Raw genomic sequence first — 27222 nt, 5'->3', positions numbered from 1 at the left:
GAAACTTATTTAAATCCCAGTGTCAATTGTAAATAAAATTATTAATGCTGACTTAAATCTTAAAAAGTCAAAGAAATATATAATAGCCTCTCGTATAAATTCAATATTGAATTTTGAAAGTTTTTCTAAATGACAGAAAGGCTTTTAATCGAAAACAATTTCATGTATGAATATGATATTTTAAAAATGGCATAAATGCAATCTAATAACATAAATACCATAAGTTGAAGTAAATCTGAGCAAATGAGCTTCATTAAACATTAAGGCCTAAAATACCAGTATTTGTTTTCTAAATATAAGGCTGCGTATATAAGATGAATAAAGATTTTAGAAGAGCATTTAAGCAAATAAAACTTTCAGAAAAAAAAAATCTGAAATGTTTCAGATTTTAAATTACGTCCAAAGGGGCGTTTTTTAACATTTTGTGTGTTACCTTTCTTTATTAAATATCATGTTCCTCGCACTTAAACCATAAGATCCAGTGCAACAGCAATATCGCAAAATAGTTTTAAAACGAGCATATCTTTAGAATTTCCGATACAGAAACTCACGCGCCGGAGATAAAAATGTTTTTTCTGCACAACGTTGCCATTGCTCGCTTTGAAATCCTTGAGTTTGTTAATCAAAAATTCGTCAAAGTTTTAAAAAATAGGAAATCGATCATAAAACAAATTTCAAATTTCAAATTTGGTCTTCCACATGCTCATATTCGTTGGAGGATTACGTTATTCAAAATTCGATGACTCTATGTACCGTTGTTTTATCACAATACGAGAAATATACATACATTTATGCAGATTTTTCATTATTTAATTTCTTCAAATATAATGCAGGACTCTAACATTTTGTGGCAACAGTTTGAAAAGTGAACCGACGTTTATGAATCCGACGAAAAATCGCAAAACGAAAACAATAGTCCTTCAGGGACAAAGCCCCTTTGGACTAAAAAGTATTTTAAAAAGAAACACATCATCTCATATTCAGGGCAGTTCAGTTATTTTAATTTGCTTTAAAAGTGAAAATAAACCGTTTCCAAGTTCTATACTGAGAAACTACTAAGACATAACAAACACAATGAATTCTACAGGTTGCATAATTCTAAGTTAAAACTCTCCGAAGATTCTGTTTATAAAGAATCGTAATCGCTTTAATAACATATTTTATACTACTAATGCGCAAAACCGATCTTCTTTCAAGATGGCTTTCGCGAAGTAACTAAGATAAAGATACAGTGTAGGTACAAAATTCACAGACAAATGCTTCTAACAGTTCTGGTTCGATTACAAATTGATATACTTTCCCGTTAATAATAAATTCTACTTTTTCTGAAAAGGTATATAATATTTTCCCTAATTTTACTTAGTGAATGCATTAATATGTATAAAAGAGAAGCTCATCGTCATAAGAAGTAGCATAAGTTAAGTCCAATAAATGTGAAATTTTCAAATTATGAGCAATGTGAAGTCTTTTCATTTCGATTCTATAATAAATAAAATTTGAGTTCTGATACTAACAAACACATTATAAATACCATTAAATATTAGGAACCTTGCCGAAAATTTTTGAAAACATATAAGACAAAATACCATTAAGAAAAAGCTTTTATTTTAGAGTTTTTTTTTTGGGGGGGGGGTGAGGCGACGTAATCGATTTCACGAAAACAAATGTTACAAAATAAACAAATACTAAAATTACTTAGTATAAATAAACTGCTAGAACTCATATAAGCAGATTAAATTAGCAGATTCTTAATTGTTACAAAGGAGGTTTTTAAGTAATTAATAAACATCTATTAAAACCTTGCTAACGGTGCTATTACATGGATATATTTATAAAAGTAAATTAATTAATGTTAAATCTTACTTAGAGTACCGAACCTTCATTTCCAAATTGTTTTATGCATAATTTACAAAACAAGTTAATTAGGTATAACGCCACAGCCTATGTTAAAAGACAGATACTTCCATCCTAAGGTGTACGTGAAAGCACATAAATTTAAATTTAAACATTACTAGCTAAGATACTCAAGGTACTTCGTATTACTAAACAGGCAAATAAGATACCTAGAGTATTTTAATAACTAATGTTTAATACCTGACGAGCCAAGACGAAATTAAAGTTCTCTAAGATTATAAGAAATTCAGCGTTAAATACTGTGAAAAGTATGCAAAGACATAATTCTTTTTGCTTAGTTTTTTAGAAACCAAAAGCGTTTAACATATCTGTATTGAGTAAAGTAATACACTAATACAGAGGCTGTTCGCACAATTTTTTAGACGATTTTGGTAAGCGGTAAGAAAAACTCGTTTGCTGCAAAAGAAGTAATTGCAATTGTACTATGCTTTTAAAAGTCAAAATTATCGTCTGTGGCTTGAAAGTTTTGTTTTTATTCAAAATGGCGAATTTAACAAAGCAGTGGTTCGAAGCCAACAGAATGGTTCAGAAGAGAAATATGCATACTCCGTTATCCAAAAACGATGTGAGAGTCACGGTTTTGAGATATCTATAGCGTCGAAAGATAATATCATCAACAAGAAAGGAAAAAAACTTCAAATTGGAGCCTCAAGGACAAAAATTCCAAACAAGTATCCAAGGGAAAAACGGACATCTTCGAGTATTGCAAAGGTACGTTGTTTAATGTTAAAAGAAAATCCCCCTAGTCAAAGGACAGTTTCAAAATAGTTAAAATGCTCGGTGTCCACTGTAAACAAAATGATAAACGTTGATTTAAATCTTAAGAAAGCGAAAAAACGCAATGTGTATCGTCTTCTTCCAGAGCGTATCGCTCAACGCAGGACACGCTGCAGAATTCTATATGAGAAACATTTATCCAAAGAAAAATGGAAAACAATTGTCGCAATAGATGAAGCATGGGTTTATGTAAATGATTGTAACAAAAAAAGAGCCATTTATTATCACAAAATGGGAGAAAAAATTTAAGTACATGGTTCAAGAATCGAAAGAAAGTTTTTCAAAGGGAATCATGATTGTCGCTGGTTTTTCTTATAATGGCAATTTAAAAATAAAGAGAGTGCAAAACAATGTCAAAATTAACTCTCAAGATTAACTATCAGGAACATATTTTATCGCCAATGTTCTGAATGAAATACCATCGCTTTACCCACAGTGCCATCCATCTGTGAGACTCCATCAGGACGAAGCTAGCAGTCACACATCAAAATTCACTGTAAATTTCCTAAAAGAAATGGAACAAAAAACTGGTATAAAGGCCCTTCACTGACATCCCTACTAAATCTCCCGATGTGTAACCTATGGATTTTTGTGCTTTCGGACTTTTAAAAACTGCATTATCCAAAAGTTGTCCTAAAATCCTAACAGGACTCTGGAAAGCTGTTCGGGAGGAATGGGGTAGAATACCTCTTCTGCCACTTCAAAAGGCATTATTATCCTGGAAATTGCGGTGTCGAGAGACAGTTCAGAATAAGGGATGTCAAACAGAACTTTTAAAATACAAGAATGTTATGTAATTTAGTTTTGTCAATACAATATACATCGTCTAAAAAATGTGTGAATAGCCTCTGTAACAGTAAAGTGTTAAATTTTATCATTGATTCCACACAGGAATTAAGCCAAGTAAACTGTTCAGTTTCCTTTAGATGTTCAGATACAATGAAGACTCTCAAGACTTAGCAAAGATCGCTGTTAAGACATTTTAAACAGAAAAGTCTTGATAGTGATCTTCGCTACAACACAGAATCTTGATTTTACATAAAACTGACTCTTGAACTGTCCTGTCTAAAAGTCTCAGTCGATCTAAAACTTTTCTGACTGCATGCAACTTAAATAGTAATTTTTACAAAAGGAATCTGTCTCTCAATGATAACTGCATGTGGTGGTAAAGTTTTCAAGCGTTCGTTATTGGCTGGACATCACAGCAACTCCAAAACGCAGAATTATTAACTTTTAGCAAGATATCTAGTAAACACCAAGCAAATGAAGAGTAAAATAATTAAAACAACTACGGTTTCCTCGTCTTACGATACTAAACTGTATCACCCGTAGAAATTAAACTGAACTGTATCACTTCCCTTCTTCAAAATTATGATGCATTCCGTAGAGCTTCTTTAAGTCAATGCTTATGTTATAACAGCAGCATTGCAAAATGACAAATATGCGTAATCATAATAGCAAATATTGCTGCTATGCGAAAACCTTTCACAAGGTAAAAAAGCACATCAAATGAATAGTACTCGCGCCACTTATTAACAAATTCCAGTTTCCAAAGTGCATTATCTCATTCCCAGATTTAAATTCGAAATTATATAAACATAACAAATGGTAAGAACACAATAATTCAGGACCGAATAGAATATAACTCATATATTAGTGTCTTAGATAGATGATACCGGTTTAGTATTTGTGCATAATATATAGCCTCTATACTTCCATTTATCTATCTGTCTGTCTGTCTATTTAACAGACTTGCAATAAAGCAATCAAAAAAAAAAAAAAAAAAAAAAAGAAAATCTTATTGAGAAAATAGCAAAGAACGACAGGTACGTTTGCAATATGATACTTTATGTTAAAATGCTTCGTTTCACAGTTGCAATAAAGCTTGCTTCTTACTGCTAACTTTCACGTTTAAGGGAACTCATACACCTTAAAACCCATAAGATCTTCGAATATGTGACTGTTGCAAGAATTGGGATAACTTATTGATTTTAAAAGCAATTACTTACACATTTTTACAGCTGACTACATAATAGAGCTGCTTTCTGAAATAGTAATCAGAAAGTTTGTGTTGCCATAAATATTTTTATAATTTAATCCGCTTTGTGACAAAATGTTTCGTCAAGTTTCCACCTTGCGCGCAGTTTAAAACATTCTGTTGCACAATTTAATTTCATATTTAATATATAGCTTTTATAACATTTGAAAACTACTGTAAACCTAAAATTCTAAGAATTTCATGTTAAATTTTTATTTTATTTGGGGTTGAGTTTATAAAATGTATTTTATTAAAAAAATCTGTAATGTTTTCGTGCATAAATTTTTTAATACTACAATATTCATTAAATTTTTGGTTCAGTTAGAAAACAGTGCCCATATAAAGAATTCCAGTAAATTTTAAGTATGTACTATTAGCCATTTTTAAAATATCATGCGCGCAAGGCGGAAACATGACGAAAACTTTTGTCACAACGCGGATTAAATTACAAAAATATTTTTGGCAACACAAACTTTCTGGTTACTAGTTTCTAAAGCAGCTATATTATATAGTCAGCTGTAAAAAGTTGGAAGCAATTGCTTTTAAAATAAATAAATTATCCCAATTCTTGCAACAGTCACATATTCGAAGATCATCAGGAGTTTACGGTGTAAAATGCGAGTTTCTCGACACATTTAAAGAATGGACATAAGAAAGTAAGTAACCGCTAAAATACTTTAAAAAAAATAATAAAATCTGAATGCTTATTGCGCTCAAAGGTAAGCCTTTTTCTTAACGTTTTGGGTGTAACCGTGTTTACTAAATATCACGTTCTTCGCCCTTAAACCCTAAAATTCAATTCAACAGCAATATCACACACACAAAAAGAAACCTTCCGCATAAAATATCCGAGTTTGAAAATGCACCCGATGTTAATGTTAATGTTACGCTATGAAATCGTTGATTTTGCCAATCAAAAATCCGTTAAAGGTTTACAAAATATGAAATAGATAATAAAACATATTACAAATGCGGGCTTTCAGACGTCCATATCCGAATGGAGGAATACGTTATTCAAAGTTTGATGTCTCTGCGTACCACATTCATACGGATTTTTCATTATTTAATTTCTTTAAATATAATGCAGGGTTTTGATATTCGGTGGCAACAGTTTGAAAAGTGATTCAGACGTTTATAGTGAACCAACGCAAAATGCCAAAACGAAATTAATAGCCCTTGTGAGCTAACGCTCTTTTGGACTAATTGTACGCTAGCATGAATCGGAATGTTTAGAAGCAAGAATGCTTAGAAGCAAGAATGCTTAGGGTGAGATGGTTACAGGACATTGATAATGATTTTTAATCCCAAAAACTTAAAGATGGAAAATCCTAGCGAAATAGGGAATAAACAGATCTAAATTATGACAAATCATGTGACGACTCTCTTCTTGAACGGAGAGCTACCTTTGTGGAGAATATTTTAAGAGAATTCTCTCGTATTCATGTTACACATTGGGAAATCCACGAAAACTTCCATGTAGCCAGCCCGTTCCCCGGGATTTGAAATACAAGTGTTCAGAAACCTTGCCGCTTGTGTGTCCTCGAAACATACTATTAAGTATGTCCAAGACCACGATGGCTTTTAGGTGATGGTATTGATGACAGTATCGTGCTCACGGATCCTTTACAATGTCTGCAAGCTGATCTATCAATATTTTTCTGTAACCTGCTCAGTAATTATCTACAATATATCAGTACTATGTCGTATATCAAAAGGCACTGCAGATATTGCCATATTTCGTTAGATATTAAAACTGGAAAGATCTTGTCATAGATTCTGGTTCTAGTATAGTTAATGGCAATGAAGAATAAAATGGACTAGTATTTATAAACATTTTCCTTATCTTTTATTTTAAATTTTGATTATATTACGAAACACTGCGGTTAATTTGCAACTTTTCCAAATTGTTATATATCTCTAAGAAATGTTTTACCATATTTATTTAAAAACCCGCAGTTCACGCTGCTCATACCAAGCCGTTTTGCTTACGGAGTACCTTTGCAAAGCAACTGCAATTACCTCCACATTATAATTAAGAGAAACTAATTAAATAAGAGTAAGCATTAGCTGAAGAGTCAAGAAAGAGACGGATTTAACACAGGAGATGAGTAAGAGATCCCCATGGAACTCGGCTGTTCGGGGGTTAACAGTACTTTTGTAAATATATGTAGAACTATACAGATTCATCTTCGAGATAATACTGATGTTAACATACGGGACAACAGAAGCGGAAGCATCGCCGAATTCATTACCATTCTGTAAACACAATTCCACGTTTTTGTGATATTTTTCAGTAATATTTTTCTCTTAGCTTACGTTATTGTGAGTTTCCAGAATATAAAATACCAAATGTGTGCGGGGCTATCTGTTTATGCCATCGGCTAGTGTGAGGTCAACATCAGGTGAGCAATAGTTAAATTATGCTTAAAAATAAAAAATACATCCGAAAGGTTTCAGATTTTAAATTACGTCCAAAGGGGTATCTTTTAACATTTATTTATTAAATATCATGTTCTTCGCACTAAAACCGTAAAATTCAATTAGCAATATTGCAAAATAATTTTTAAAAGGAGCATATCTTTAGAATTTCCGATACACAGTCTCGCACACTGGAGATAAAATGTTTTTTCTGTACATCGCTGCCATTGCTCGCTTTGAAATCCTTGAGTTTGTTAATCAAAATTTCGTTAAAAGTTTACAAAATATGAAATCGATAAAAAAAACAAATTCCGGCTTCCAAATGACCCTATTCGCAGGAGTATTACGTTATTCAAAATTTGATGGCTGTAGGTACCGTAGTTTTATCACAACGCGAGCGACATACACACATCTATGCAGATTCTTCATTATTTGATTTGTTTAAATATAATACAGGGCGATAATATTTAGTGGCAACAATTTGAAAAGTGAAACATCGCTTGTCGTGAATCAACGCAAAATGCCGGCACGAAATTAATAGTCCTTCTGGGCAAATTACCCCTCTGGACTAATAAGTAAATAAACTTACGCGGACGTTTTAGAAAGCTCATGAGTTCGGGGTTTCGAATTAACGTGTTGTTTAAGAATCAGTTGTCATCAGAGTTCAAGTATACATGATTAACTTAAACTTGCAGAAACTACCGTAGAAATAGAATTTGCCTAAACCCGGAAAAATGTTGCAAGGAATTTATCTATCTGACGTTAAAAGGAAGAAAGAAAACCCGAAACCTTTCTCAAAGACGTCTCAAATATAAATATTTACCTTTTGCTGTCACGTTTGCAAGCCACGAGGTTTACCGACGGCTGTCTCGGATCTCGGCGTCGGCTCCTCGTGTGGTCGTCGGTGAAGATAAGGATGCTACGGATAGCAACGGGAGGCCCACTTTACTACTCGGCTGCCGCATGGCAACTGGCACAATCTGCCGGAATTAAACAACTGCGAGAAGGGGGCGTTTTGACGGCGATGTTCCAGCGGGCGCATGCGCTGTGTGGTGGGCGGATGGTGGAGTTGTTAGTTTGAGGAGAGAGAGTTCTCATCCTCTCCAACCTCCCCCTCTCCAAGTTCCATCACATCTTTTTTTTCTGCCAGGATTTAATTTTTCAGTTTCGCAAATTTGATCTTTTGAAATTCTGAGGAGGCTCCTCTGATGCGCATGCGTAAAGCACACTCGCTGTAAATATCATGCGAATCAATTCATGAAAAAAAAAATAAGAATTTAATTCTTATTAATTAACTTATTAATAGAAAATATTTCATACCCTTATATTCATTGGCTAAGCAACCGCGATTAGCTATCAGAAGCCCCAAACTGCCTTTTAAATTGAAGAAATAAACAGTGTATAGTAAAGGTGAACCAAATGAGAAGGAGCTCTAGTAATATGGCAACCTAACGCCGCCCGTGTGGTCCTTCAACAGCCGTCTGATTTGTGAGAACAAGTGATTTGGACTGATTTTTCACATTGCCTGTGTAACAAGACTTCTAGTATTCTGCCAATCTTTACGTAGAAGAGATGCAGTGCGTGATACCACATAATAAAGGTATAATATTTTCTGTTGCTGCATTGTCGATTCAGCGTTAGACCAAAAATTCCCAGAACCCCATTAGGAAAGACTGAGAAAGGGGAGTATTTAGGAAATATATAATCCAACACACAACGTACTTTATTATTTCTTTATTCAGTGTTGGAAATGTTTTAAATTTTTCGCTGATCAGTTAAAAATTTAAAAAAGTAAATGGTGTATAATAAAGGTCAACTAAGTGAGTTTTCTCTCTCCGTCCAGTATGCTTTCGTGGTGTAAAGGTTAACACACTCGGCGGGGATTCGAGAGGTCTAGGTTTGAATCTTGGAGAGGGCACTGCATATTTTTCACGTCAAAAAAAAAAAAAAAAAAAAAAAAAAAAAGGCAGTGGATGATGATGCTTCACCTTCAGGATTTAGCAATTGGGTCTTTTAATCCCCAGTCGCCCTTTAACCTTCCAGCACGCGTGCGTCGTATTTTTTACGACATCCGTTTTGGGCAGGAAAAACGTCAGAAATGAGTGAATATTGATAATAAATTTGTTAAGAAATAAAATATTAATCTCACTATTGCAAAATACAAATCATATCACATTCAAATATAAGTAAATTATTTTTTAAGTTCTTATGTTAGCGAGATGGAAATGCAATGATGTATTTCATTATAGAAAATTTAAAATTTTTTATTTAACAATTATATTTTAAAATCGAAGCTAATTTTAATATTCATCAAAGACAAGTATAGACAGTAAAAAAGGAAAACACCTTGGCAGGAAAAAAATAAATTTAGCATTACTTATGTCTGCAAGGAAATTTACTTCTTACTGGTTACAAAAACGCACTTTAAAATAACTTTAATGTTTTTACGCATTTCTAAAAAATAGAAATAAAAGAAAATAAGGAATAGAAATCGCTGTTGTTCTCCCATCTAAAGGTTTCCTTGTCTTCCTTTTCTTCATCAGATAATTCTTGAAGAATCTGAGCACATCAGCTGGTTGCACATGTTTTGTTGCCAACGGATATAAAATTTAAGGAGCCAAATGTATTCAAGTTAAAATAAAACACGGCAATTAATAACACAAAATTACAAAATATTTGAGGAAAAATATTTTTCGAATTTTAAAACACGACCACGCGCGTGTCGTAACTTTTATGAAAAAGCTGCCACGTAGCATAAAGCCCAGTTAAAAAAATGTCAAATGACTGCATTATTGAACTTAAAACATATTTATTACAATTACGAGAAGCTCTATATATACATGTCATGATATAAAATGAATGATTTGGAGCTTGGCGGTGGCGTAATAGATGAGTAGCGAAGAAACTCGGCAAGGCAAACATGTCCCGATTCAAGATAACTTTATCATTGAGGAAAGCGAGTCGGGATTCGCAATATTTGGTTCACAACATACGGACGAGCGTCTTATGCTCTCTACATTTTTGTTAGATCAGCACATATTCCTTGAACAAAGAAAGTAGCCGCAAAGCTTCCGGCCAGGAGAAAAGCTTAAGCGAAAGTGACGCATCAGTTCAGAGAAAGAAGGGGGAGTCAGTTTTTAGTTATGGTTTACAATTCGGTGATTGGTCAAGAGGCATCTGCATTAAGGGTGTAGGATTTTTTGGAAGCCAGCGAGGTGAAAAATTAGTAACCGCCTTCGCCAGGAATCGAACCATGGTTCTCTGGAATACCGGCCCAGCGTGCTACCGTTACACCACGAAGGCACCCTAGGGAAGTGGGAGAAATACCTTATATACTCCCCTTTTTAAAGGGCGACTAGGGTTTTAGGGGACCTAGTCGCCAAATCCTGGGTGCGGAGAATCATCATCCACAACCCTTTTAGTTCGGCCGCCACTGTAGAGACATTAGGATTTTTTGGAAGCTAGCGAGATGAAAAATTAGCAACCGCCTTCGCCGGGAATCGAACCACGGACCTCTGGAATACCGACCCAGCGTGCTACCGTTACACCACGAAGACACGCTAGGGAAGTGGGAGAAATACCTTATAAGGGTTACGTAAGATCGCATGATTAATTTGAATGATGCAGTTTAGTCTTAAGCGCTATTTTTAGGGCAGATAGATGAAGTTCCCAAATGAAATAAAAAATATAAGAGGTTATAGCGAATTAAATTTAGAAGTTTGCTTTCATATTTTGTATCTTACATATATATATAATTCATGGATAGCACAGAACAGTTATTGAAGTCAATTATAGTCCTCCTGATGTGAGGAACCATTTAATAGGGGTATCTCTAGCCGAGATTTAGAGAGCTTTCTGATGCGTTGTTCCGATGGAAAAAAAATCTTCAGACTGAATTCGATACGCCTCCTTAAATTTTCACTTGAATTTAATATTCTCTGATTCGTTATATCTGGAACGATATCAGAGGAAAAACAATATTATTGGTTCGTCATCCCTCCTGAAATCCAGAGGTTTTGACGACAGACACAGTGCAGGATTCTAAAATCTCTTCGCACTGTTCATGAAGTGATGTCTCTCGTATTGTGAATTGGAACGAATTATTGCGTCTGCGATGTCAAACTATGCCGTCTGGCACATCGTAAAAGCTTGGAAACAGTGACTTGCGGGGACGCACATACGGTTTCTCATCTCTGTGTCGTACGCCGCAATCGTCTTCCATAATGATGAATCGTGCTTCCACTCCATCACCTGCTCTTTGGTCTAATAGGTTAGAGTTTTTCATTGCTGGAGACGTGAAATATAAGCAATGTCCTCATCGAGTCTCGAACCTGGACCTCTCGAATATGCGCCGAGTGTGCTATCATTACACCACAAAGGCATACAGAGGCTGTTCGCACATTTTTTAGACGATTTTGGTAAGCGGTAATAAAAAATCGTTTGCTGTAAAAGAAGTAATTGCAATTGTACTATGTTTTTAAAAGTCAAAATTATCGTCTGTGGGTTGAAAGTTTTGTTTTTATTCAAAATGGCGAATTTAACAAAGCAGTGGTTCGAAGCCAACAGAATGGTTCAGAGGAGAAATATGCATACTCCGTTATCCAAAAACGATGTGAGAGTCACGGTTTTGTGATATCTGTAGCGTCGACAGATAATATCATCAACAAGAAAGGAAAAAAAAACTTCAAATTGGAGCCTCAAGGATAAAAATTCCAAACAAGTATCCAAGGAAAAAAAGGACATCTTCGACTATTGCAAAGGTACGTTGTTTAATGTTAAAGGAAAATTCCTCTAGTCAAAGGACAGTTGCAAAATCATTAAAATGCTCGGTGTCCACTGTAAACAAAATGATAAACGTTGATTTAAATCTTAAGAAAGCGAAAAAACGCAATGTGCATCGTCTTCTTCCAAAGCATATCGCTCAACGCAGGACACGCTGCAGAATTCTATATGAGAAACACTTATCCAAAGAAAAATGGAAAACAATTGTCGCAATAGATGAAGCATCGGTGTATTTAAATGATTATATAAAAAAAAAGAGCCATTTATTATCATAAAAGGGGAGAAAAAATTTAAGTACATGATTCAAAGAATCGAAAGAAGTTTTTCTAAGGGATTCATGATTGTTGCTGGTTTTTCTTATAATGGCAAGTTAAAAATAAACATGGAGTGCAAAAACATGTCAAGATTAACTCCAAATACTATCAGGAACATATTTTATCGCCAATTTTTCTGAATGAAATACCATCGCTTTACCCACAGTGTCATCCATCTGTGAGACTCCATCAGGACAAAGCTACACATCAAATTCCACTGTAAATTTCCTAAAAGAAATGGAATAAAAAACGGGTATCAAGGCCATACCCTTCACTTTTATACCTACTAAATCTTCCGATGTGTTACCTATGGATTTTTGTGCTTTCGGAGTTTTAAAAACTGCATTATCCAAACGTTGTCCCCAAACCCTAACAGGACTCTGGAAAGCTGTTCGGGAGGAATGCGATAGAATACCTCTTATACCACTTCAAAAGGCATTATTATCCTGGAAATTGCGGTGTCGAAAGATAGTTCAGAATAAGGGATGTCAAATAGAACATTTAAAACACAAGAATTTTATGTAATTTAATTTTGTGAATACAATATACATCGTCTAAAAAATGTGTGAACAGCCTCTGCATTATAACGAGGGAGAAAATACATTCCTGTGCTCTGGTTCTTGCTAAGTGTTCAAACCGACGTTATGCACTCCCCCCCCTTTTAAACGGCGATTGGGGATTAGGGGACCGAATTGCCAAATCCTGCTGATGATGAATTATGGTTCACCACCTTTCAATTCTGGAGACACTGTATAGTTATTAGGATTTTTGATGCTGAAGACATAAAAAAAGATCTTGAACTTGGACCTCTCGAATACTTCAACGAGTGTGGTAACATTACACCACAAAGGCATGCTGGAATGTGGGATAAAATACTTTATAGAATGACCCTCTTCTTCATGGCTCCATGTTAAAAACTCCAGCGCCATTTCCGATTGTTGTACTTATGCTTAGAAGAATTTTATACTCATTATAAATAAACAAAAAGTAAAAGATCTGACCCTGTACGACAAAAATTAGCCGATGTATTATGTCAAAACGCATAAGACTCTGCAAAGCTCAATATCTTTATAAATCACTGCATTATGATACCGAAAATTTTGTACTTATACTTTGGGTACTTAATTTTACATTTGTTACCTTTAATTTATATTTCACATATTAAAGTACTTTCTAGACAAAATATCTGAAAGGTTTCTGATTTTATATTAGGCCCAAAGCGCATTTGTTTAACATGTTGTGTGTTACCTTTGTTTTTTAAAATCATGTTCTTCGCACTTAAACCATAAAACTCAATTCAATAGTAATATTGCAAAATAATTTAAAAGGAGCATATCTTTAGAAATTACGATACACAGTTTCGCGCGCTGGAGATAAAAATGCTTTTTTCCGTAGTGTTGCCATTGCTCGCTTTGAAATCGTTAAGTTTCTTAATTAAAAATGCTCATAAATGCTTTAAAAATATGAAACAGGTAATAAAAAATAATCTGAAAGCTTTCAGATTTTACATTATACTCGAATAGACTTTTCTTTTCAATGTTTCGTGTGTTACTTTTATTTATTAAATATCATGTTCTTCGCACTTAAACCACATAAAACTCAATTCAACAGCAATATCGCAAAATATTTATAAGCAGCATTTGTTTACAGTTTTCGATTCATAGAAGATTGATTTTCTGTGATTTTTCCGATACACAGAGGAGTGATTTTGTGACACAGAAAAGTGATTTCTTGACTCCTTTTGTGATCTGAGATTTTCCTCATGTGTTCGGGAGAAATTTGCCTTAACCCTATAAGGTATTTCTCCCGCGTTCTTGGCATGCCTTCGTGGTGTAGTGGTCAGTACGCTCGACACGTATTCAAGAGGTCCGTGGTTTGAGTCCCGCCGAGGGCATTGCTCATTTTTCATCTTTTCTGCTTTCAAAAAAAATTCTAATGACTGTATAGTGGCGTACGAATTATAACAGGGGGTGGATGATGATTCTCCACCATCAGGATTTGGCGACTGGGGCCCCTAATCCCCAGTCGAACTTTAAAAGGGGGAGTATATAAGGTATTTCTTCCGCTTCCTTGGCTCGCCTTCGTGGTGTACTGGTCAGCACGTTCGACGGGTATTCGAGAGGTCCGTTTTTTTGAGTTTTGGCGAAAGCATTGCTCATTTTTCACATCTCTTTTGCTTCCTTGCTTCGAAATATCCTAATGGCTCTATAACCCTCTGTTTCTGGGGCATTTTATAGCTATTGTAACTGTCAATAATTTTTCACATAGTCATCTGGTATAGTTATTTGAATAAATTTGCGCGAACCCGTAACATGTATCAATACATTATAATCTAATAGTTTCCAGCAATCTCTTTCTTTCCATTTCCTAAAATTAATGAGACAAATTTTTCCATCAATAATCATTGATTTGTGTCCATCATCATAAAAAATATTCATAGTGATGATTAAAATACATATTTACTTTATAAATCTCTTTCGTAACTCTGCGTGTTTCGTGTTTGCATTGAGAGAAGCATAATGTAACAAATGACAATGCACAAGAATTGAATTAAAATACGAAGCAGGGTAATTACTTCTTTACAACACGTATGGCTTTATTTTTGTTTTGAAACTTAATAATCAGACACACGTTATTTGGTCCTTTATTTATTTTAGCTATATTTCAGTTTATTCTCTTTGTTTATGCTTCGCACTGATAACATTATAATAAAATTAAGTGAGAGTGATAACAAACGTAAAGAGAAAGCTTTGGATTTCTTATCTCTAGGAATTTTATCTCATTTAGTGGTTGATAATTCCTTCATTATTGGATCTTGTAACTTCAGTTATGAGCAAGCACTGGTTGCTAAGAAATTACATCTGTAAATCTAAGGCTTAGTTTTTCGAGTTGGGCATAAAGGTCGGTAGTTAGTGTGTATGAATATTTACCTGTATTGTACATATTAATAAATATTTTAATCCTTTTGATTGTATTTTTATTTTTCTGTATTACTGTAGTATTTTTATTGCTTTATTAGCGCAAAAGGGACGTTAGTCCAAATGGGATAGTCTTGAAACGGCATTTAGCGTCGAAACACTTATATGCTTTCTATCACTTTTCAAATTGTTGCCACCAAATATTGTCGCCCTGTGTTACATTTAAAGGAATTCAATAATGAAGAATCTGCATTAATATATGTATGCTTCTCGCGCTGTGAAAAAACGACTGTGCCTAGTCCCATCAAATTTTGAATAACCTAGTCCTCCACCCAAATATGAGCACTTGGAAGACCGAATTTGAAATCTGCTTTATTGTCTATTTTATATTTTGCAAAACTTTTGAAGGAATTTTTGATTAACAAAGTCGATAATTTTAACACGAGCAGTGGCAATACTGTATAAAATAAAACTTTTTTTTATCTCCAGCGCCCGAGACTCTCTACCGGAAATTCTAAATATATACTGTTTTTAAATATTTTGTAATTTTGCAGTTGAATTGGATTTTATGTGTCATAAGCGACAAGAACGTGATATTTAACTAATAAAGTAAACACACAAAATCTTAATAATAAATAGACAAAATAACGTTTTTGTGAAACCATCTTTTTAAGAAACTGAACATTGATAGGATAAACTGAGAAAAGACTGAAAAAAACAGAAAAATGTTGTGCCAACACTTAACGCTGCATCGAGAATTCTAATCGCACATTGCTATTGCCTGCTTTTAAAATTTTTGAAATTTTGCTCTTTAACGGTATATGGCGTAAGTGCGAAGAAAATGATGCTGAATAATAAAAAAAAAACCTAAAAAATAAGCTAAAAAGACAAAATATATCTAATAAAATAAAAAAGCTAAAAAAATAAGCTAAAAAGAAAAAATATATCTAATAAAATAAAAAAGCTAAAATATAAGCTAAAAAGACAAAATATATTTGATAAAATAAAAAAGCTAAAAAATAAGCTAAAAAGACAAAAATATATCTAATAAAATAAAAAAGCTAAAAAAATAAGCTAAAAAGACAAAATATATCTAATAAAATAAAAAAGCTAAAATATAAACTAAAGAGACAAAATATATCTAATAAAATAAAAAAGCTAAAAAATAAGCTAAAAACACAAAATATATCTAATAAAATAAGAAACGCTAAAATATAAGCTAAAAAGACAAAATATATCTAATAAAATAAAAAAGCTAAAAAATAAGCTAAAAAGACAAAATATATCTAATAAAATAAAAAAGTTAAAAAAAATAAGCTAAGACAGAATATATCTAATAAAATAAAAAAAGCTAAAAAATAAGCTAAAGAGACAAAATATATCTAATAAAATAAAAAAGCTAAAAAATAAGCTAAAAACTTAAAATATATCTAATAGAATTAAAAAAAGCTAAAAATAAGCTAAAAAGACAAAGTATATCTGATAAAATAAAATAAAGCTAAAATATAAGCTAAAAAACAAAATATATCTAATAAAATAAAAAAGCTAAAAAATAAGCTAAAGACACAAAATATATCTAATACAAAAAAGTTAAAAAAAAGCTAAAAAGACAAAATATATCTAATAAAATAAGAAAAAAATTGGTGAATAGGAGTGAGTATAACTGCAGCCTGGTAAACTGCGTACTCAGAGAGCGCATAAAAAAACCTTAACAAGCCATTTTGGACTAGTGTTAAAATCTGAAAACTGCTTTAAACTGCTTACTCCTGCATGCAGCTTTTAAAAATTTTGTAATTTTACTGGTCACCTGTATGTGACGTATTGCCAAGGAAATGATGTTTAATAATAATAATAAAGCTAAAAAGACAGAAAGAAATGGGTTGGCTAAGGCACTGCAAGAGCAGACTACGAGCTCAGCGAAAGCAAAAAAAACCTTAACAAACTCTTTTGGAAGATTGTTAAAATTTGAAACCTTTCAGATTTTTTAAATTTATTTTACTCCTTTACTGTTTTTAAAATAATAACTTTATGGTTTGTTTTCTGTTCAATTTAATTTGTCTTGTATTTGTTGCATAGAATCGTAGATCTTTTAATTCTGAGTGCGTCGGCTTCGGAATTGTAAAAATAACTGAATTAAAAAACGAGATTGCATTTCTAGGGCGGGCTTGGCGACAAAAATATTTGGCGATTTCTTGCTAACTTGGCGACTTTCTGAAAGATTGGTGGAACCACATTTTCGAAGCCCTGCGACAGATTCTTCTAGATGTTTCTAGAGCCCATGCTACAAGGATCGGAGATGATAGAGAAATTCCAGTCATGAATCAGCTATATAAGATTCAGCGGCTAGCTCCGCTACAAGTTAGGGCTTACCCTAAGAGTGATTTGAGGCACTTTAAGATTTATTTCGTAGGCTAAGGAGGAAATGCTAAACATGCAGGCTCTCCTTCAGAACTAACTTTCAGCTATTATTGTGCTATGTGGGCTACTTATGGGTTTATATTCATAATAAACTGTTAATTTTTTAATGCACATCTGGCATCAATATTTAAAGAAACGTCAACTATCGTGTAGTCCACAACAGTATGAATATACAGATCATACATATAGATTATACAGGATGATTCTAAATTGTTTTTACAAATTAAGAGGGGTACTAGTACTCATCCAGATGAGCAATAACAGAGGAAGTTCACACATTTTTTAGACGATGTATATTGTATTCACAAAACTAAATTACATAAAATTCTTGTGTTTTAAATGTTCTATTTGACATCCCTTATTCTGACCTATCTCTCGACACCGCAATTTCCAGGATAATAATGCCTTTTGAAGTGGTATAAGAGGTATTCTATCGCATTCCTCCCGAACAGCTTTCCAGAGTCCTGTTAGGGTTTGGGGACAACGTTTGGATAATGCAGTTTTTAAAACTCCGAAAGCACAAAAATCCATAGGTAACACATCGGAAGATTTAGTAGGTATAAAAGTGAAGGGTATGGCCTTGATACCCGTTTTTTATTCCATTTCTTTTAGGAAATTTACAGTGGAATTTGATGTGTAGCTTTGTCCTGATGGAGTCTCACAGATGGATGACACTGTGGGTAAAGCGATGGTATTTCATTCAGAAAAATTGGCGATAAAATATGTTCCTGATAGTATTTGGAGTTAATCTTGACATGTTTTTGCACTCCATGTTTATTTTTAACTTGCCATTATAAGAAAAACCAGCAACAATCATGAATCCCTTAGAAAAACTTCTTTCGATTCTTTGAATCATGTACTTAAATTTTTTCTCCCCTTTTATGATAATAAATGGCTCTTTTTTTTTTATATAATCATTTAAATACACCGATGCTTCATCTATTGCGACAATTGTTTTCCATTTTTCTTTGGATAAGTGTTTCTCATATAGAATTCTGCAGCGTGTCCTGCGTTGAGCGATATGCTTTGGAAGAAGACGATGCACATTGCGTTTTTTCGCTTTCTTAAGATTTAAATCAACGTTTATCATTTTGTTTACAGTGGACACCGAGCATTTTAATGATTTTGCAACTGTCCTTTGACTAGAGGAATTTTCCTTTAACATTAAACAACGTACCTTTGCAATAGTCGAAGATGTCCTTTTTTTCCTTGGATACTTGTTTGGAATTTTTATCCTTGAGGCTCCAATTTGAAGTTTTTTTTTCCTTTCTTGTTGATGATATTATCTGTCGACGCTATAGATATCTCAAAACCGTGACTCTCACATCGTTTTTGGATAACGGAGTATGCATATTTCTCTTCTGAACCATTCTGTTGGCTTCGAACCACTGCTTTGTTAAATTCGCCATTTTGAATAAAAACAAAACTTTCAACCCACAGACGATAATTTTGACTTTTAAAAACATAGTACAATTGCAATTACTTCTTTTGCAGCAAACGATGTTTCATTACCGCTTACCAAAATCGTCTAAAAATGTGCGAACAGCCTCTGTAATTACCATAGAACATAGCGTCGCATTCCGCTCTGAGAGGCAGAAAACAAGAATATTAGAATTCCAACCTAAACTTACGACAGTGTTAGGAGAGAGAATGAACGAGACCAAAAGTTGCACAATCAGTTTAGTGAAAAACGCACAGAGAGTGCACAAAACGGATAGAACCGAAAACTTGGCGTTGGAGTGTTAATTCGAGCACAGCACTTTGATGGCAAACACTCAAATGCACATCTTTGTTTCTCAAGGTTTCAATCTCGCAAACGATTGCAATAAGTTAATTATCTAATCAAGGGCTGAATATTATCACCTAACACCAACTTCCGCTGTAGATTAGAATGAAATTAGAATGAATTTGTTGAGATTAGAATGAAACGTTCATGTGGTGTTCCGGCTGTCAGAACTTCGTGTGCCATAGAAGGGCGCTTAGAGTAGAATGAGCGGAGTACAGTATGTCCAGGAGGACAGGATAGAAGATGGCAAAGGGAAAAACCGCTACCTTGATTGCATCAAACCTACCTTGAGTTAGAGTTAATTGATAATAAAAAGCATTTAATTAGATAATTAACTTGTTGCAATCGTTTGCGAGGTTGAGACCTTCAGAAACAAAGATGTGCATTTGAGTGTTTGCCATCAAAGTCTGAGCTCTAATTAACACTCGAACGCCAAGTTTTCGGTTTTATTCGTTTTGTACACTCTCTGTGAGTTTTTCACTAAACCGTTTGCGCAACTTTTGGTCTCGTTCCTTCGCTTTCCCAACACTGCTGTAATTCTAATATTCCTTTTCTCTTCCTCTCAGAGTGGAATGCGACCTTATGTTCTATGGTAATTATTGCTCATCTGGATGAGTACTATCACCACTCTTAGTCTGTAAAAACAATTTAGAATCACCCTGGAATCGTTGACAATCATTTTAGAATCGTTAGTGGCAGACGTATACTTCCTGTTATAAAAGTGTTTTAAAAGACACAATTCCTGTTTTCGTACATTTAAATTGCCCACCAGCGGCCGAGCGGTAAAGTCGCTGAACACTGGTAGTTCGGTCCGAGGTTCGAATCCCGCGAACGGGCTGGATGCATGGGTGTTTTCGTGGTTTTCCCCATGTGTAACGTGTATACTAACCAGTTTCCCTTAGAAAGTCCTCTGCGAAGGCATCCCTTCCCTTAGGCAGATAGCCCTAGTGTGCTTTGTCATAATTAAATACGCCACGTACATTTAAATTTAAAAAAAAATTAATTTCGCATAAAATACAAAAATCTAACTTTTTATGCATTGCCACAATCCAGTTAAATGGTCTGGCAGTTTTAAAAAATCTTCAGCAATGACCTTAGAAGAAATTCTTGTATGAATGGCAACCGATTTCAAATAATTGAATTCATTAGATGTCAAAGATTATAATGAGTTGAATTATTTGAAATCGGTTGCCACTGCGTCTGTGTTAATAGTCTGGACAGTTGGTGGAATGAGCGCCTATACATTTTTAATAAATATTGTTTAGTAGCAAAAATTATATTCAAGTTTTATAAGGTATTTCTCCCACCTCCTTAGTAGGACTTCGTGGTGTAGTGGGCAGCACACTCAACGCGTATTCGAGAGGTCCGTGGTTCGAGTTCCGGCGAGGGCAGTGCTCATTTTTCACATCTTCGGCTTCCAAAAAATCCTAAGGAATCTACACCTTTTTTTGCACCTACGCACATTATTAAATTGTATGTAAAAAAAAATGGGATGGCATAAGGAGTGAAGGAAGACTAATGTACCAGTAAACAGATTAAAGTTCCTGACAATTTTGTAACTTTTTAAACCAGATGTTTATACCACTCTTCTTTAGACATTCGCATTATAACTGTAAAGAATAGCAGCAACAATTTATGAAGTTTGATATTCTAGAAAGAACTTAGTTGGAAGAAGATTACTTTTTAGATGTAACTAGAAAAGAAATACGCAAGTGCTTATTTTCTTTATTTATTTATAATGCATTTAAGATCTTTGAAAATTTCTCTCTAGGCGAAAAAATGCGAGTAAAATCACACAGATACCAGAACAGTACGAGAACCAGAATTTAGACAGTTAAAAACAAAAGTTTAAAATACTATGAAGAGCGTTTCATGTCAAGTGCAAGCTGGACGTGCTACCTCTTACACCAGTTGTCTCCAAGATAAAACTAATGCAAAACCACAGATGGTGATGGTTTAGTATGGGAAGAATTTACCAGTTGACGTATGGACCATCGCTGGTGTCTGAACTTCCTGATTCTTACTTTGTTTTATTATTTTAAGGAAATAAAAAATTGGTAGTTGCAGTTCTTTGGTAGTAATGCTTCTTTGGTAGTCTTTGGCGAAAAATTGGTAATTGCAGAAACTGGCCACAGCTTTTTGATATTTCTGAATTCTAACACTCAATTGCACCAGATATGTGTCATCCCTACTGTAAACATTATTCTCTTGATAAATTGGTCCGAGAGTGACTATGTGCATGGTGTATTTAATTATGGCAAAGCACACTAAGGCTATCTGCCTGAGGGGAGAGATGCCTTCGGGGAGGACTTTCTAAGGGAAACTGGCTCGTATACACGTTACACAGGGGAAAACCACGAAAACGCCCATGCAGCCAGCCCGTTCGCGGGCTTCGAACCTCGGACCGAACTACCAGTGTTCAGCGACTTTACCGCTCGGCCGCTGGTGGGCCGACTATGTATATAGAAACTTAATGAGTTAATCTCTAAATTAAAATAAGAAATTCGTTCATATCTTTCATATTAAATGTTAATGGTCATTTAACACTGGTTACAGAATTGTAAAATGAATAATCTTAAATTTTATGGCCCACCAGCTGCCCAGCGGTAAAGTCGCTGAAGACCGGTAGTTCGGTCCGAGGTTCAAATCCCGCGGGCTGCATAGGCGTTTTCATAGTTTTCTTCATGTGTAACGTGCATACGAGCCACTTTCCTCAGAAAATCCTCCACAAAGGTATTACTTTCTTTAGGTAGACATCCTTCGAGTGCTTTGCCATAATCGAATAAATCAAACTAACAAATATTAAATTTTAAGTAAAGAAATTGTTTAATTTGGGCAGTGTTTCTTCGTCGGTTTACCCTTTGCGGCACAGTGTGTCTGGTCTGGACACACCTAAAAATTTCCTTCTGTACGCACAGAAAAATTGAATGAAACAGGTTTTATAGGTTACTATAAGTTACTGCGAACCTTCTTTATTTATAGTAGATGGCAGCTCAACACAAACCAGTCCATATATTTTAGCCATGTTTAGTTTTTTAAGACCCTCATTTTTCAAAGAAATCTTCCAGAATTTTTTTAGAGTATAAAAGAAATTGTTTGAAAAGAAATTTCTATGTTATATGTTCTATGTCTATATGTTTTGGCTGTATGCTAATCTCTTTATGCTATATTAGTTTTAAATTTTTACCTTGAAATCTTGCCTAAAATCAAACGGCGAACCCTAGGTGTGCCCAGACCGGGCTCACCGATAATCTAGAACAACTGAGAGTCTGTATTTTTTGTTTCTCCGCATCTCATCGGTCAGTTCATTGACAACAATTCAATCAGTGTGCCCACTTCGGGCACGCCCACAGAATTAAGACGACAATTTCTATCTTCACAAAATTTTACTAATGTACTCCTCTAAGCCTAATTAGACTGCCTACCTTTTTTTTAAAAAAAAAAAAAAATCAAAACTCCGACTTTAAAAGGTAGTTTGCCGGAGAGGGTAAAGTGATATTATTCGTACAGAAATAATTTAGTTGTAAATTACAGCAGGATTTAAATCTACCTAAATGTTCTCCAATTAGTTATAATATATTTTCAAATGTTAATAAACTGCCTAACATTTTCAAGTTCAAAATAATTAATGAGTTTCAACGAGTTAGTTTAATAGTTAATTTAGGAATAAGGAAGAATTAAATACAGACTTAATTAGCATTACATAGCTGAAGATAAAATACCCTTTAAATTAATAAAAGGGTCGATTTAATTGCGGCGCATCCATTTTATGAATCAACACGTAGTGCTAAAATAAGACAACGTAATTCATATTTTATAACAAGGATAAATGCGATGTTAACGTTCAAAAATCACGATTCACAGATAATGTCCTTACTAATTGATGTCATGATCGTGCAGGATCATTAATATACACCCTATTACATAATATCAGAACGCATGCGCATTAGTTCTAGGCGTAGCCTAGATCTTCACCTACTAATTAATTGTTGCAGGGTGGGCGCGAGGGTTTCTAAAATCCGTGTGCTAGTCTCACGGCTTGTACAGCGGTCACGCCTAAGGCGTAACTTAAAACTTGGATGAGGATGGATTGGAAATTTCCACATAGTTTGGGGTGAACGTCTAGGACATAATTGTAATTGCGATCTGTTGTGTTGGGGGTGCATTCACAAACTGAATATTTTCTGCTTTCTTCTTTGTTGTATGTCAGAGAATGGCTTTTTGTGAATCAAACGATTCGGGATTTCAGTTATTAACCCGTGGTTCATTAAGGGGACTCATACACCTTAAAACCCATAAGATTTTCGAATAGGTGACTGTTGCAAGAATTGGGATAACTTATTTATTTTAAAAGCAATTACTTCCAACCTTTTACAGCTGACTACATAATATAGATGCTTTCTGAAATAGTAATCGGAAAGTTTGTGTTGCCACAAATATTTTTATAATTTAATCCGCTTTGTGACAAAATATTTCGTCAAGTTTCCACCTTGCGCGCACCGTTCAAAACATTCTGTTGCATAATTTAATTCCATATTTAATATATAGCTTTTATAACATTTGGAAACTATTGGAACGTGGAATTATAAGAATTTCATGTTAAATTTTTTTTTATTTGGATCTGAGTTTATAAAATGTATTTTATTAAAAAAATCTGTAATGTTTTCGCGCATAAATTTAATACTAAAATATTCATCAAATTTTTGATTCAGTTAGAAATTAGTGCCCATATAAAAAATTCCATCAAATTTCAAGTACATACCATAAGCCATTTTTAAAATATCATGCGCGCAAGGTGGAAACATGACGAAAACGTTTGTCACAAAGCGGATTAAATTACAAAAATATTTGTGGCAACACACACCTTCTGGTGACTAGTTTCTAAAGCAGCTATATTATGTAGTCAGCTGTAAAAAGTTGGAAGTAATTGCTTTTAAAATAAATAAAATATCCCAATTCTTGCAACAGTCACATATTCGAAGAACATAAGGGGTTTAAGGTGTATGAGCCACCTTAAATGAGTTTATATGTGCGTCTGAATTATTTTTCTTTTGCAGGTAGTTTACAGTGTGCTGCTACACTACTTCAAGAATAAAATAGAGGGGGGGATCTGAATAATATTAGAATCACCCATTCACCCATTCTTGTTTCAGAAATAAAATATTTGAAAGACATTAGAAAAAAATTGATTTAAATTTCTTAATTCAGTGATAAAAATATTTTAAAATGTTGGGAGAAAAATGTAAAATTATCCTCTGTCCATTTGAATTTTTAAGCAGGTATATACACCTGGTTATTTAAGGAAAATAACTAGAAATGGCAACGATTCTTACTTTGGTGCAGAAATATTTGAATAGCAATGAAAAATATCTAATGTGTACAGCACATGACTTCCTTGTACGGAATATTAAATTATACGCATTTTTTCTTGCATTTCATTTAAACTTATTGGATTGAATTAAATCTACTTCGCCGACAGCGCATAAACCACAATAGAATAAATGCATTCTTTAAAATTCACTATATTTGTTTACTATAACGACACTCTGAATGCACAAAATTTATATCATTTGAAGAATTATCTAATCGTTGCCACATGTTGAATTCAAATACTATAATAACGCTAAAACGATGTATGAAAGAAATTAAGCAAACAAAACAGAAAAACAAAAAAAAAACAGTTTTTCACAGACGATTTAGTATTTCTCATTCAATTAATTCAATTCTCACTTCGCGACAAGGCAAAAATACATAAAAAACTCAAAATATCTGTACTGAAAATTACGAAGTAAATCTTAAACATTTATTTCCTCGAAAAAAATTCCAGAAAGGATTAAGCATGATTTAATTCGCAATAATAAACGAAGGCGTTATTTTTGTTGTTGCGAAGCTTCGTCTCTCAAGATTGGCAACAAATCTACAATTCTGCTGTTTCAAATATAAGCAAATATGTCCGTCATGTTATTTAAAACTTAACCGCACTTAAACAGCTTTTAAATTGTTGATAATTGTACAAACATTGCTTCCAGAATTACGAAAGGCATAAAATCCTTAACCAGAACATAAGAACAACATAATTCAATCATTTTAAAGGAAAAAATGTACAATTTACAAACGTATAAGAGTAAAGAAACTGCGATCACTGTGCCGAGTAACAGAGTGGATATATATATAAATATAGTATTTATATACGTTTGGTGCGGCTGATTGCAACCAAAATACGAGGTGCACATCTACATGTTATAGCAGTCCTATATACAAAATTTCAACGTTCTGAGGCTACACGTTTTGGAGTTATGCGAGATACGTACGTACGCACGTACGTACATACGTTCGTACAGACGCCACGAAAAATTCTCTTCAGAATTTATTTTAAAGCAGTTTCATGAAAATTTAAAACCAGCAGATTACATTTTAAGCCTGATCAAATTTCAGGAAAATGATCGGCTGGCCTTATTATCTACGAGAATCCAATGTATTTCATCATTTTTAGTTCTTTTCGTCCCTGTTTGCCTACTAATATGGAAAACGATAAATATTGCATTGAAAAACTACTTAAAATCACAGTCTATAGATAAAAAATTTCATAGACCTTAACGGTGAAAAGCATAAAATAGTCTTTAAGGCACATTAATGTGGACCACATGTGATCAAAAGTTTCAATGCTCACAAATGAAATTGTTTCTTTCGGGCAGTAACTTTTTAAAGTCTAAAAGTCTTTCACTAAAGTCTGTGAGATACTGAGAAGCACAGGTTCAGTCAAGGTTTTACTTTATTGTATTTACTCAAATAGTTTGAGCAAAAGTCTTGCAGAAAATCTTAACTAAAAACAGGATTTTACGAATTATTTGAAGCAATTTTTATCTGGAAATGATATAGGAAAGCGTTGAGACAGCCTTTATAGACATTTTTTTACAGTTAATGTAAAACGTTTTGAGAAATGTTTTACATTAACTGAAATCAATCATTTTTGATGAAAGATAAGATAATCGACTTTAAATTGAATCCGATATAACAAGCAAAATCCTTATCATAATGAGACGAAAGCTAGTAAAACAAGACTTACAGATAGACATTTAGAGTTACACTTTTAAAAATATGTTTAATAAGTTATAAAGGTATTTTTTTCCCTCCTTCCAACATGCCTTCGTGGTATAACGGTAGCATGCTCGGCTCGTATTTGAGAGATGCAGGGTTCGAGTCCCGGCAAGGCCACTGCACATTTTTTCTCCTCTCCTGCTCAATAAATAAATAAATAAATAAATAAAAGGTTTCAGATTTTAAATTACGTCCAAAGGGGCGTTTTTTAACGCCCCTTTGTTTTTTGTTTATTTATTAAATATTATGTTCTTTGCACTTAAACCATAAAATTCAGTTCAATAGCAATGTCGCAAAATAATTTAAAAATGAGCATATCTTTAGAATTTCCGATACACGGTCTCGCGCGCTGGAGATAAAAAACTTTTTTTTTTTTTCGTACAGTGTTGCCATTGCTCACTTTGAAATCCTTGAGTTTGTTACTCAAAAATTCGTTAAAGTTTTACAAAATATCAAATCGATAATAAAACAAATTCCAAATTTCAAATTTGGGCTTTCACATGCCCATATTCGTAGAAGGATTACGTCTTTCAAAATTCGATGGCTCTATGTACTGTTATTTTAGAACAGTGCGAGAAATATACAAACATTTATGCAGATTTTTAATTATTTAATTTCTTCCCATATAATGCAGAACGGACAGTTTGAAAAGCGAAACGGACATTTATAGTGAACCAACGCAAAATCGCAAAAAGAAAACAATAGTACTTCAGGAACAAAGCCCCTTTACTCTAAGAAAAAAAAAAAGTTGAAAGGTTT

At 33.8% G+C, this 27222-nt stretch overlaps 1 protein-coding gene across 1 annotated transcript in view; it reads right to left on the bottom strand.

Moving 5' to 3' along the window:
- LOC118184528 (LIM domain only protein 3-like) overlaps positions 1 to 8125 on the bottom strand; it is a 428883-nt gene extending 420758 nt beyond the window's left edge. The window contains exon 1 of the mRNA XM_085822807.1: positions 7971 to 8125. The gene's annotated coding sequence lies outside the window, so the exon portion shown is untranslated. The remainder of the gene's footprint in view (positions 1 to 7970) is intronic.
- Between the last annotated feature and the right edge of the window lie 19097 nt (positions 8126 to 27222).

This window comes from Stegodyphus dumicola, chromosome 8 (genome assembly GCF_044657685.1).
Source record: "Stegodyphus dumicola isolate Sdum_Otavi_A_Nest chromosome 8, ASM4465768v1".
NCBI classification, from domain to species: domain Eukaryota; kingdom Metazoa; phylum Arthropoda; class Arachnida; order Araneae; family Eresidae; genus Stegodyphus; species Stegodyphus dumicola.
The sequence above is the reverse complement of the archived record's forward strand: the minus strand, read 5'-3'. Positions and strand labels throughout refer to the sequence as shown.